Raw genomic sequence first — 14,909 nt, forward strand, 5'->3', positions numbered from 1 at the left:
TTGGGTGTGTATGAACAGAACTTTTGGATGCATTTCCAAGCAAGAGAATGCGTGAAGACGAGGTAGAATCTAACAATAGCGGTGAATCAATTGATGATGAACATGAACTTGAGGTAACTCGGTTCATATATTATACCTAAAAGTTTATGAAGTTATTTTTATATATTTGATGTTATTCCAATGTGGATAGACATGCAATGCATTTCCCATATAATAATTAATAACTAAGGATGTAAAATCAACTTAGTTGCATTGTTTTATGTGAAAGAATGTGTTTCTTAGTTAAGAATTGGTACTTGAGTGTTTCTTTTATTGATGATTGGAAGCACAAGCTTATATTTCTACATGGTTGAAGGATGTTGTAGTTAAACATAATAATATTTTATTGTAACTATAGTAACATTCCATTTTCATGGTAGTGAAACAGTGTAGGAAAAGTGCAAGTGGAATTCAAATATTCACATCCAATTAAAACACAAGGCAAAAACTTGGGGGTTAACTAAACAAAACACTAGCTCTTATAAAAAAGCTACACTATTTTTTGAGAGCTTGAGAGCGCTGATTTGACTGCAGTGTTTGTATCCCTTGCCTAGTTTCCTTGTTTAAATTACAATCTAGATTACTATGAGATTTTCATATGTTTCCTTTATTGTGAAGACCTTGCTCTTGGATGGTTTAGCCTTTTCGAAGATGACACCAAAATAGTTTGGTTCAATAGTTGATGCTGAAACAATTAAACTTAGAGCTCTATACAATGACATTGCCACAAAAATCCAAGGAAGTTTGTTTCAAATGTCCTTTGTAAGCTAAAAGTTCTAAGCTTCCCTTGGATGTTAACCTTACTCTTGATTTTGATTATGTGAATTCAAGAAAAAGAGATGGCTGAATTGTCGAGAATAGGATTGGCTAGATTGGTTGTGATGGGGTAGAATCTAGCTCTCAACATTGCAGAAAAAGGCTTCCCCATCTCAGTCTACAATTGGAGCCTAGAAAAGGTAGATGAGATGGTATATAGAGCCAAGATGGAAGGTAATATTCCAGTAAAAGGCTTCCATGATGCCAAGGAATTTTTTCTCTCAATCCAGAAGCCTAGAGTCATAATCCTTCTAATCAAAGCAGGCCCCCCCATGGACAAATCAATTGAGACTCTAGCTGCCCACATGGAAGAGGGGGACTATATTGTGGACAATGGGAATGAATGGTATGACAACATAGAGAGAAGGTAGGAGGAGGCAAAGAAGAGGGGGCTTCTGTATTTGGGCATGGGGGTTTCAAGGGGTGAAGAGGGTGTCAGGAATAGCCCTTCTCTTATGCCTAGAGGGTCATATGAGGCTTATAAGTATATTGCGGATAAAATTGTTAAGATCACTATGCAGGTGGACAGTGGCCCTTTTGTTACCTATATTGGAAAGGGTGGATCTGGCAATTTCATCAAGATGGTGCACAATGGGATTGAGTATGGTGAGATGCAGCTTATTGCAGAGGCTTACAATGTGCTAAAGTCTATAGGTAAGGAAATTCAAGATTCAATTATTTCTCACTTTCTATGAGTGCTTTTTTTTGGTGGGTGATATGATCTGCTGAAGTCTGTAGGTAAAGAAAATTAAGAGTCAATTTGGTTTCAATTTCACAATCCTCTCATTTGTGGTCATTATTTCTAACAATTTGGAGTTGCAACTTTCCAACCCATCATCCTGGGTAGAAGATAATTAGGATCATCCTTCATATTTAGATAAATTTATAAAATGTAAATCCTAATTATCAAGGAAATCCTATGTAAACTTTTGTCGAAATGAATTGATGCATGCAATTCCTCACAAATAATAAAAAATAGTTACAAAAGCACCCAAGAATATGAGTAGATGTGGATCAAACTCTGATATAGTTAAATTCAATATTCTGCCTTAACATTCGCCACTTTCTTTCGTTATTATAAGATCCAAAAAGGCATCCTTTGTGTGGTTGCAGATTTTTTGCATACAAGACAAGTGGAACCTACTTTATGATAGTAGCTATACAATTTCCATGAAATAAAAACTATATTGCAATCTTATCAAAATAAAAACGTTATTCCAATCTCAATTATCTAGAAGCAGTTTTTAGAACTTGAACCCAATTTCTAACTAAATCCATCTTTAGAAACACCATATTATGATCTTCAAAACTTTGCATTGGATAATTGTTGCCAACCTTAATTGTGATTGAAAGGAGATCGATGCTTCTATATCGAATCCTCAAAATCTTGAAGTATTGAACTACTTGGTTTAAGATAAAATTATTTTTTGTTTAAGATGTGCCAACTTGATTGCTTACTGTTTCTTGAATCCATGCCAATATAGCCAAACTTAAACTCTTTTATATTCGAGTATTTGTTCACTTTCTTTATTTTGAAATCTTTTGGACATTTGGGTGGTCCAACTCGAAGGTGGATTAGCTGCCTTGCTGCATGATTGTATCATGCTTTTTTCCTCTTTCTATTCATACATATCAATAGTTTCAAGATGTAGAAGATCTTTTGGCAAATCTAGAGGAAATAAGCATCACTGATTGATTTTCATGGAATATTGTATTGACAAGCATTCTTCATTGTAATTTGTTACATTGGCCTTTTTCAAACCAATCCTTTTGCACATACACTATAGTAAATCACCAACTAAGTTTTGCCTTTTTTAGCATCCTCCTATGAGCCTTCTCTTCACAGGTTTCAGTAATTTGTCACTTCTAAATATCCTTTTTCATGGTTTCAAAGAAATTCTTCATCCCTTAAAAAATAGTTTTGTTGTGTGAACTCTTTACAAGAGTGGGTGTACACCATTTTCAAAGGGACATACTTAGTGAAGTAATTAATTGAATTGTTAAAGCAAATTATGCATACAACCATTGCCACCATCTTCATTTGTATCTGAGGAAACAATGCAACAACTTTCCTAGCATTCAATGAATTAGTTTTCATTGCTCTTAAGCTTGCAAATAACATCCACAATTGCACTGTGGTCATGCTCATGGCTTCTTCCATAAATTATACCAAGCATGACTCACTATTTCATTTCTCCTTATAAGATGCATCTTTGTCGTATTCACAAGCTATAGTGTGAGAAATCTTGGAAAATTGATCTGTGGCAATGACGAAAATATACCATCAAAACCTCTCTATATGACTCAATATAAAATCCATGCTAATACATTGCTTATGTTTTTAATTTTTCCAAGATACTAAGTATCAATATTTTGCCTAGTTTTAGTTGCCTAAGCTTGGCAAGTTTTCAAATGTAACATCTATTCACTTAGATTGCAATATCTCAAGTCTTAGAAGACAAATATTTACACTCTTCTAGTTGTTGCAGGATTTTATTTCTCCCACATTATTCCGATAGCTAACTAGCTTGTGCTTCACATAAAATGGTCTTCCTCATGGTAGCTTGAGGATACTACAATTTCTTTTCTTTGGAATAAAATTGATCATGCATCATGAAGTCTAAATGGGAACTCATAATGCCTATATTTGATTCTTTACAAGGATTATTACTGGCTCGAAGGGCTGGATTTTAGTGTAATACATCCTTGAGATGCTTCAAACTTGCCACCTCATTAGTCATAGTTGTACATGAAATCCTTTGAGAACCAGAGCACTGGTAACCACATTTATCTTCCCTACCTTGTACTTGATTATAAATGTGAAAGTCCACAAATAACTAGACCATTTAATATGGGGAACATGTAGTTGTTCTTGAGTTTGCAAGCATTGTAAAGCTTGATTATCTATATTTAATGTGAGTATAAATGTATATTGATGCATGAAAGTTAGATTTGTTAGCCTCGCCTACAAATGATTGATATAGCTTATGTTTAATGGGTTCTTTGTTAGGAGGACATCACTTGGAAATGTTCAATATTTGGATCTATATTGTATGGTCCTCTCATGGGATTTAAGTTGAAATGTGTTTTTTAGAACTTAATAAAAGCTTTAGCTTAATCACTTTATAATAGTCAATCATAGATGTTCTTAGTTATGGCCCTTATTATGTCCACAATTTTTTTATTGATTGGACAAGGGATTTTTTGGTCTCTGATTTGTAGGCATGAAATTCTAATTTTGACTTGAATTTTTACACTAGCCACTAGTATATAGGCCATTCCTATCTACAATGCCACCTCTTTTGGTTATGTGGTGTAGGTTGAAGTGGATAACTTTTAATTAACTTGTTCTTATTGCCAAGTTTGCACGGAGCTTTATATTTCATAGGATCTCAAAGACTTTAGTAATATGTAAATTGATGGTAGATACCATAGTAGAGGGCTTTGGATATCCATATTATGTGGCAATGAACTCAAAGCTTAATTGTATATTTGCTCAACTTAAAGCAGTCTCCTTCCACAAGGTTTCACAACTCTCAATGCAAGTTGTTGATCCTTATGTTGCTAAAGGGCTCAAGTTAAAGCCAAACATAATCGGTTGAAGATGGTGTATAACCTCTGATGAAGTTTTTGAAGCCATTCAAACTTGATGTTTTGTGCAACATCAAGGCAATTTAGGAGTCAAATTTTGACCATATAGAACTTCTTAGTGTTATGCGTGCTTTTGTGCAACAACATGAAAAAAATGTTTTCAAAATTTAGGGAACCCTCTTAGGCTTAGATGTTTCAACGTAAACTAGTATAAGTAATGCATGTCTTAAATTTTCTAAATTTCCAATTCTTAGGTTCCAACATCTCCACGTATTTCTGTTCATCTTATTTCACTCATTATTAAATAGATAAAACATGAATTTTTTAGCATCTATACATGAAAGATTTTGTCATTTGTTGAAAGTCCAATAGTTTGATGGTCCAATGTGCTAGAAAAACAAAATATTATGAATTTCTATTTTAGGATTCATTGGTTTGTAAATGATAAATTCATAGATTAGCAAAGATTGCTTTGGGGCAAGTGTAAATATAGCCTCAAAATGTTTTCGCCAATTTTAGTCAACCAACGCAATTTTACATGCACCTAGTGATTGTAACTGAAGTCTTTTGAACATTGCAATATCAAAATTTTATTGCATATAGAAATAAAATATTGAGGCTATAATATATGTTTGAAAAAATGCTTGTTAGTTGGATAGATAGTGGCCCTGTAACCCTTTGTGAAGGCTGTAAATAGAAGGAACCTCTGTGGATTGTTTTTGAAGTGTCAGGAATGACTAATCTTTTGTCTTATTTGAGAGTTTCCTCATAGAAGACAATTGATGGATGTCAACATCGAATAAAGCTAGTAGGCAAGGGCTTATAGTTAAAAGAGTGTGAACATATCATTATAAACAATTTAGAATTTGAAGGTGGCTGATGGCCTAATGTTGATGGAATTCAAATAAAGCCAAATTCATGGCATATATGGATAGATCGCTGCAGCCTTAGTGATTATGATGATGGACTTATAGATATCACACGCCAAAGTATAGATATAACTATCTCAAGGTAAAGTAACATTTTTTTAGTTTAGTCTAATTCAAGTAGTGATTTAAAGAGCTATCAACTACCATAGGACCTTGAAAATAACATATATATTAATAGTCTTAATTATGTAACAAGCATATATAACTACATTTCTACTATGCCTCTAGTTAATTCATAGATGCTTGTCTTGGATTGGACAAACCTATAACTAGATCTTTGTTTGAGAAAATATTTTCTCTTATCATGATCTAGCTTGCTTCCAAAATACCCTAGGATATAATTATTATTCAGTCTTCTTACAATCATAATTGATTCCTACTTTCAGTAGCCTATACGCTATATGTTGATATGATGAGTATAGAGAAAAAAAAAAGGCCTTATCCTCTAGCTTGGGTCTTGTTTGAATTTTTCTATTTAAAGCTGAGTTTCCACATTTTACATTTGTTAGTCAATACATATTAATGGTGTAATACATTGATTATTGTGTAAAAATAAACTATTTACAAGGAAAAAAGAAAAATCTCACTGGATTTTTTTTTTTCTTGATTGGCACACATCTTACTAGAATTTGGTTCTTTAACAACCATAAGAAATTTTATCTTGTTCTGTGCCTTCGCATATATTTCAAAAACTATGTTGAGAAATTTTGTTTGAAATAACAAACAGGGATTGGCCTGCAGTAACACCTTTCAAAATTAAACTAGAAGATGTGAAATTGGTGGCATGAAATTACTTGTGTTATTACTTAGAATGATTTGCATTTTTTTTCAAAGTACACCTTGACTTATAACATTAAATTAGAGCAGGTGATGGATTTTTTATTTTGATTGATAGTTGGGTTATCAAAGATTGATCTATTAACTTTTTTAGGGAAAAGTGGCAATTCTTGCTTTTTGAGATAACTAGTTTAGCTATTTGGGGTGGGAGCGAGTGGGGGGGGAGAGGGGGGGTGGGTTTAATAGACTTCAACAATGAATTGTTTGAAATCAAGAAGAAAACTTCACACTAATTTGTGCATTTGGCATATTGTTCTATTTTCTAAAAAACTATATACCTTTAGGACCACACCTATTCTTTGAGCTAGAACTATTTTGTAAATAGTCAGTTCATCCCCTACTATTAATTTATTTTGCATATGGTTCTTTCTCTTGTGGCAGCTAACTCATCATTCCCACATTTACTAAGTAAAAGATGTGATAGATTCCAAAATATGTTCTTATTATAGTTCTCATTAATATCTTAGATAACTGGTGAGTTTCAACTTTCACATGACTAATACGTAGCATTGGCAGTGTCTTCTCAAGAACATTTTCACAGACATGTCATTGAGTCTCAGTGACGATTTGTGGATTTGAGTCCGGGTTAGGCTCAATGAGTCAGCAGCCTTGACTTGCAGAGTTTGCAGATTTTGACTGTAGACATTAGTGAGTCTTGGTAGTCAGATGTAGTCAAAATTGTGAAAAATGAGAAATCCATCTTGAAGTAAGAACAAAAAAACAATATTTTTCAATTGCCCAGTTTGTGCCTAGTTTTGGTGTCGAAATTGAGTCTGAAGTAGCAATGGCTTGCCAAGTCTGTGTTGAGTCCAAGACCCGACACTATGATTCAAATAGTTTTATTTTTGTGATATTTCAATTGCATGTAATAGTTATTGTTTGTGTCATCTTTTAGTAACCTATTTCCCATGAGAATTGATTCGTTTAAATAAGGCATAATGTGTCAGGTTATTAGGTTTCTCAGCGAGAGTTAGTTCGTACAATATACCCAATACAAGCCGCACAATGTTACAACATTATGTACTACCAATGGCATATTCCCTAGAAGTGGAGAGCATGCTGGAGTAGTCTCCTATAGGTGTTAAACATGCTGGTTGGTTGCTATCTCGAGAGCTTGGTGGTATGAACCACGGTAGCTGCCTCCATAATTGCATAATAACAGTAAAATTAATAAGATTACTTTCCCACAATGAATGGGTTTATACCTGTGTGAATTTTTAAAAAGTGGTCTTTTCTTTTTTAGTAGATTGTCCTTTATCTTTAAGAAAATGATATACCTGGATAAGTAGGCATATTGATATATCTTCATGATATTCAGGCTTTTGAGTGTTATGTGTTTGTAGAATATTTTGTTGACATATTGAATGGTAAGTGCAGAAGATATTTTTTAGAGAAAGCTAGATGAAAAATGAAATCCTCAAGGTAGTTACATCATTAAAAGAACTTACTACATGAATGTTATAAACTACAATACAAATTGGCTGAACCTGTTTAGTTATCCTGTTCTGAATATGAGTTTTTTGGTTGCATTCTAATCCATTGAAGCTATGTAAAAGTAAACATTTTCTACTGATAAAATGTTCAACTGAGCATCTAATACCATCTTCATCTATTATAGCATAACATTTATAATTTTGGGGGTGTGCCAATCAAAGATAAATATCATATTGGATGATACAATTGGCTGGTAATATCTTTTAAAGGCTTTAGATATTTATCACTGTTCTAGAATTTATATTGTGAATATATTCCCCTTATTCGTCCAGGTTATCTCTAATGCTTCAGCTAGTTGTAATTTGCCACTATTTATCTATACTGATAAAATGTATTCATCTGTAGACAAATCAAGTGTGATAACAAATCAAAATCCTCCCATTGTATTTATTGAATGTTAGAGTTCATAAATAGATGAATGAAATGAATGAAGTATGTAATTATATGTTAATGGGGAATTTAGATTGATGTTAGGGGGAGGGGGGTGAGGCTAAATGAGTTTCCACCTTCATGTGGTTGGCCTTGTTAAGTAGAGAATATTATAGCATTCTCGAAACCAAGTGAAACTCAAACTAACATACCAAGGAATCGCAAATCCCAAATCCCAAATCCATCTACCTCTCATCTTCTCATCCCAATAAGTCATCTTTTCTGTCAATAGCTTTATTTTTTTGCAAAATATTTGAAGGTTTTGAGAATTTCGAACCTTAAAAATTTCTTCTAGATGTTAATTTTGTTGAGATGTGAAGAATCACTTTGTTCTATGTGGGGATGTTCTAGAATCTTGATATTGGTTTGAATATGAGTTGACTATAGGTTCTTTATTGAAGAAATTTCTACAAAGATCTTCCCATTCTAGACCATTTTGATGCAAAGTTGTAGATTTGATAGGATTCTGCTGGTTGGAGAGGGAGACTTCCACCATTAACCTCTATGGTTTGTTTGATGTCCATACTGTGTTCCCAAGATGCGATTTTACCACAACTTAGAAGCAGGCTAAAGAAGTATTGAAATGTTTCCTTATAGCTACCATTACCAATTCCATTTTTTTTACAAATTTGAACAACAGGTATTTAGTATATCCATTTACTGCATATCCCACATTCATGGATTTCCATGAGATGACATCACTTTAAAGCAAGAACAATGTGCCTTGTTTATTGTTCTATATTTTACATATGTATCTAACAACTACCATTACCAATTCTATTATTTTTCAAGTTTGAACAACGTATATTTAATCTATCCATTTACTGCATATCCCACAATCATGGATTTCCACAAGATAACATCACTTTGAAGATTAATATGCCTTGTCTATTCTTCTATATTTTGCGTATGTATCTATCATTACATTTCCAACAATAAAAATTATTTTATGATAATAGTATTTTCATCATACTTTGATGGATGTCCATGACCTACTCTAAAGCTCCCATTTTGGAATAGGTGTGGGGGGGGGGGGGGGGGGGGGGGGGGGTGGGGGGGGAAGATGCCAACAAAGGTTGCACTCGCCTTTATTTTTGCATGTGAGTTTTTGGTCTGTTCGTTCAACATAAGGATTCATTTTCTCTGCAATTCCTTTCAGCAAAAGCAAATTTACAGATTGAGTTTCTTTAGGAATTCTCTTTCAGTTGAGCTCGCAAGGGAGATCAGCTAGCGAAGATGCTCTGTTAGCTTTTAATACGCTTCATAGATGAGATTGCATTATATGGTTTGAACAAGATGTGGAAAAAAATCAAGTATGTGATATTTCAGAAGATTGAAGATGAGCCCATTCCCAAGTGTAATAATGAATCTCAAAGCTCCTTTAGCCTGAGCATATCATGTCCTTCGGACAATCTTTTTGAAGCTACATCAACATTGTATCTTTTAGGTGTTTGATTCTTCATCTTTCTTCTTGCCATTTCTTCTGTATGTGTGAGCTCCAGTCAACATGTTGCTTAAGGATGTGTAAATGGGGCTTTGAGTAAGGTGGTGAGTTGTGGTTGGTAATTTCATCTCTATTTATTAAGGTTGACTTATTTCTTAATTGTTGTAGGCCAATAAATTTTTATTGAAATTTAGACCATTAGAAGATCGGATGTGCATGTTGAGTCATCGGTTCTCAACATCCACTTTGGTATTTTAATTTCCTTGCAATCAAATTCTCTATAATTTTCATATTTTTGGAATGCAATGTATCTAATTGCAGTGTTGACTTTTCATGAATTAAAATGTCATTATTGTCTCTTGATATAGAGATAATTTTACCAAATAGTGTTATACTGCACCGATTAGATTTCTATTTTGCAATAACAATTGGTTTTTTGCTATGTTCATCCTTGACTCTATTCAAGTAGTAGCTTATTCTTCCATTTGATGTACCCCAAACTTTTTAATTGTCTACAATTTTCCAAAGGATCTATGGTCAAAAATTATGTGCAACAATATTTCATTATTGTGCTTTTTGCACCAACACTTTTAAACCAAATTTATGTTTTGAACATATGCTCTTTTAGGTTGTCTTGCAGAGACATAATTCTTGGAGCCTCAAGTTACCCCACAAAGTAAACATGCCACTGTGTGTAGTCCCTAATGTTCACAATATTGTCACTTGTCAATTAGGATAGCCAAAAGATAAAAAAGTACTTTCCATCAAAGCTTGTGCAATATTATTGACCAGGTAATCCATAATCATATGAGGTTTTGCTGCCATTTAATTACTTTGATACTTATTGTATTAATTTTATTTTTCCTGTGGCAAACTGAAAATAGCTTATGTAACAACAAAACAATTGAAATTTGAAACCGCTAACTAGCTTTTGAGATTGACTGTTTTTGAACATTGCTTTTGAGACTGATTATTTTTTGGCCTTTCTTTTGACCTTAATATTTTGGTGTGGAATAAGTGCATTGCTGGTGTAACTATGCCACATTACAAATTTTGTTGATAGTACTGCTGAGTACAGCAATACGATTGGTTTTTATGACTATCTTTGTTTCACTCTATTCAGTGCTTATTAATTCAGAAATATATGATTTAAAATGCTACAGAAAAGAGAAAAGTGTTTAGATAACACTTTATTTGTAGTTGTATTTAATAGCATAGTGTTTTTAGAAGGGTATACTATACATTTTTGTTACTATATTAAAAAACCCTACCAAAAGAAAAACATACTTGACAAGTTTCTTAGTGGTGCAGGGATTACAATTATATGTAGGAGAATGCACTTATACTCCAATGTGCTCCTACTGTTGGGCTCATGGTTTTTTTTGTATGGGGACTTGGGCCATTTCTACAGTTATTTCGTGTATGTTCTCGAAACCAAAACTTGAAATTAACACTGATGTTTTTTTAATGTAACTTCATTTTCCATATAATCTTCTTGTAAGATTCACAAAGTGATTTTATAGATAAATTTGATATTTGAGCTGAACAATAATGCTCTTTTCATTAACAATTTCTTTTATAGAACTAGTGCCTATGACTAAAATCATGATCTTTTGTAGCATAATTCTAGGAATTGGCAGAAGAGCAGTACTTATTATTTTATGAAGTCTTATTTGTGGCCGATCATCCTATGGATTGGTGCGATGTTGATTTGTAGGTAATACCATTATAGATCTTGCATTGTTACTATGCTTATTGGGGCTTACATTATATTATCAACTGTTTTATCTAATGCTTAGTGTATTTTGAATTTGATTGCTTGGATTTGGAATAAATTGGTAGTAGATATTATTTTTGTTAAGGGAAGTGTTAGGTATATTACAGTAATGGGTTTCTTTCCAGGGCATTTGATCCTTTTCTAACTGCCTTTGAAACAAGTCAAGCTATCAAGTAGTGCCTCTTAAACTTTGTGAGATCGATCTTGACTGCCATGGCATTTGCATATTTTGCATCCTGGTAAATAATAAATCATTGTCAACTGTCTCATCATTTGTATATTGTATGACTAGGTAAGATATTGAATCATACGATTGCATAATGCATGTAGATTGTATTAAATAATCAAATATTCCATCTAATTCTATGCAGCATGATTTGACAAGTATAGAAATCTGCCATTGAGCACCAGAACAGCCTAAAAATGAGAAATGTATGCTATCGTCATTTGTTTTATTATTCTACAGAACAATTCTTATGGTTTAAGTTTTTCAGCATCAATTTGTAATTTCAGTCAGAAATCTCTATATATATTTTCTTGCCAAACAGGGTTGCTTAGTTTTTATGTAAATGTCTTTTCTTTTGCAGCTTGGACTTGAATTCACCACCAATGCTCTTTATACTACAGTGGGGGTGGCCATATTGGCCTTGTTTGTTCAGCTTCTGGGCTGAAGGGGATCTTTGCTGGAGGTTTTGGAATAGTATTGTTGACTCTAGTTGGTCGTGAGGTAATTAATATTACTTTATTATGCCATCAGAAGGGGCTCCACCTCAGCTATGGTGTAAATTGTTAATATTTTGTTCAAGTGTTTGATGTTATAATGTGTGCTTTGAGTTTTAGACTATAGTTTATACCTACCAACAATAGCACTACTTCGCTTCATTAGAATAGTGAATAAGGAATGCAGAGATAAGATTTTCTTGGTTTTTGTTGAGAAAATGTTAATATTAAAGCAGTGGGGCTGCTTGGCATTTTATGCAAATTTTTTTGGTGTAATTTAAGATTTGAAGAAAACTATTGAAATTTTTCATGTCCTTCCTATCTATCTTTTCCACTTTCCCAGTGTTGATATTATTTTGCATCAAGCTGTCGTGGAAACTTTCATGTCCATGTTATCTTTTATATTTTGGACATATCACATGCACTTTCTTCATTAGATTTTTTATTGATTATATCTTAAGTTTTAATATTTACCAAGCTCTTTTGAGATACATATCATCATTCGAGCTCAAATGGTTGTGAGGGATTATATGCATAGTGTATAAAGGAGGGAATTGAACCCTCCCTAAGGCTCACACTTGTTGAGGTCCACTTTAGCAATGGCCCTTCCTATGAAATTTCTATCTAAAAACTTTCTAATGAGATAATGTGTTATGAGCTCTTCATCAGTGGGATGGAACGTGAATCTAGGAGGCAGTTGTGCATCACCCATATCATGACTCTAACTAAAGTTAAGAGCCTCTATTATTGAATTCTCTTCCCTATCACCCATATTCATTTCCTTTTCTATTCATGCTTCACATGGGAGTCTTTTTATATGATTATTTATTGTCAATCATGTCCATTTGCTACCAAACAATTCATATTTTACAAATTTGAGACGCTGGAACTTTTGTGCATGTGCAGGCCATCAGAACATACTGCAGGGAGGATGAAAAACTTATTCTCAACTGTCAAACTCAGGCAAGTGATATAGATTGTAGAATCTTAACATATGGTTGTTCAAATTCTATATCTCCTAAATGATTTCCTTTTAGGATATAACTTGTTGTGCATAGTTTCCAAGTTTTCTTATTGTATCGGGCATATTAATGAAGAAGCATATTAGTTACTATCAATGTTTTTAAAGCATTCTATAAAACAATTCACATGCCTTGTGTATGATATGAAATTTTGCATGCATCCCGCACTCTCTCATCCTGCTGATGATGGATTACGGAGAGTGATCTGAAATGATGATGCTAAAAAACACACACAATCAAATCCAAAATGAACTTGCATTACAAATGGATTGTGGAAATTTGATATTGTTAATTTTGCATGCATGTCTACTAGGACAATCACAACTTAAACATCAAAATGAACTTGCATTACAAATGGATTGTGAAAATATGATATTGTTAATTTTGCATGCATGTCTACCAAGACAATCACAACATAAACATATAAATGTTTATGTTGTGATTTTCCTGGTAGACATGCATGCAAAATTAACAATATCAGATTTCCACAATCCATTTGTAATGCAAGTTCGTTTTGGATTTGACTGTGTGTGTTTTTTAGCATCATCATTTCAGATCACTCTCCATAATCCATCATCAGTCGGATGAGAGAGTGCAAGATGCATGCAAAATGGCATATCATACACAAGGCATGGAAATTGTTTTATAGAATGCCTGAAAAAAAATTTACACCCAGGTGTTGGTAGAAATTTCTACCTTCATTGGTCAAAATTTCTACCAACGGCTAGATGTTTTCCACCTTTAGTGGTCAAAATTTCTACCTTCATTGGTTGAAATTTCTACCTTCATTGGTCAAAATTTCCACCTTCATTGGTCAAAATTTCCACCTTCATTGGTCAAAATTTGCTCCTTCGTTGGTAGAAATTTCTACCTTCATTGGTCAAAATTTTGACCAATTCCTTGTAGAACTTGCACCATGGCTCTAGAAATCAGAAAAATTTTGACCAATGGGTTGGTCGAATTTGGTCAAAATTTGGGTCTAAATTTTGACCAATAATGGTCAAAAAATGGCCTCAAATGTACTAGTGTGGGCTCTAAAAAATGGCACACTAATTCTTTATTTTGTAGGCTCCTAGTCTCTCAAATCTCATCTCACGATGAATTCTTAGTCAAAAGATATTGACCTCCAAAGTTGCTTACTTAAAATCACTTGCAAACAAACATGTCATAAATCTAGAAAATACGTTTGGTTTTGGCTTTGAAAACTAGGCAAACAGGCACTTGGAAAAATGAAAAATTGGGACATTGGTTCACTATCACAGGGAGAGTATAAATCTCAGATTTGGACTCATGACAAGTAAATAGACGCATTTGGAAAACGGTTAAAATGGGCTACTCAAATTTGCAAAGCTGGGAGCAATGGCAGAAAAGTATTTTTTACAAATGGAATTGACCTAGGAATGTGTGCAAATGGATTCGGCAAGAGTTGAAAGCTGGCATACTTGAAGTATTTTTAGAGTACAACATAGTACTAAAATCCGTTGGATCTCACTTACCACAAATTTTGAAATCTGACATCACGAACAGGGGTTCTGACAAATCTACACTTCTTAACACTAGTAAAAAGTTACAAGTTGCATTCAAAATTAAGATCGAAAACACATCAAACGAATTTTTCATAAGCTCAAAACTGAAACATAACATGTCTCTGACCTCTAGAATGCAACACAATAGGAATTTTAGCATTTTGGTCAATTGGGTCAAAATTATGACTTGTCAAACAAGGCCTTCCAAAAATTTGCACAATTTGCAAATACATGAAAACAATGAACTACCGAATTTGAGAGATTCAAAACCTAGTCAAACAGACT

At 33.4% G+C, this 14,909-nt stretch overlaps 1 pseudogene; it reads left to right on the forward strand.

Annotated features, from left to right (window-relative positions):
- The window catches only part of LOC149545199 (origin of replication complex subunit 6-like), a 4,907-nt pseudogene extending 3,692 nt beyond the window's left edge, over positions 1-1,215 (forward strand).
- Positions 1,216-14,909: the final 13,694 nt, after the last annotated feature.

This window comes from Cupressus sempervirens, chromosome 7 (genome assembly GCF_028749045.1).
Source record: "Cupressus sempervirens isolate cs-2001-9-10 chromosome 7, ASM2874904v1, whole genome shotgun sequence".
Lineage (NCBI taxonomy): Eukaryota > Viridiplantae > Streptophyta > Pinopsida > Cupressales > Cupressaceae > Cupressus > Cupressus sempervirens.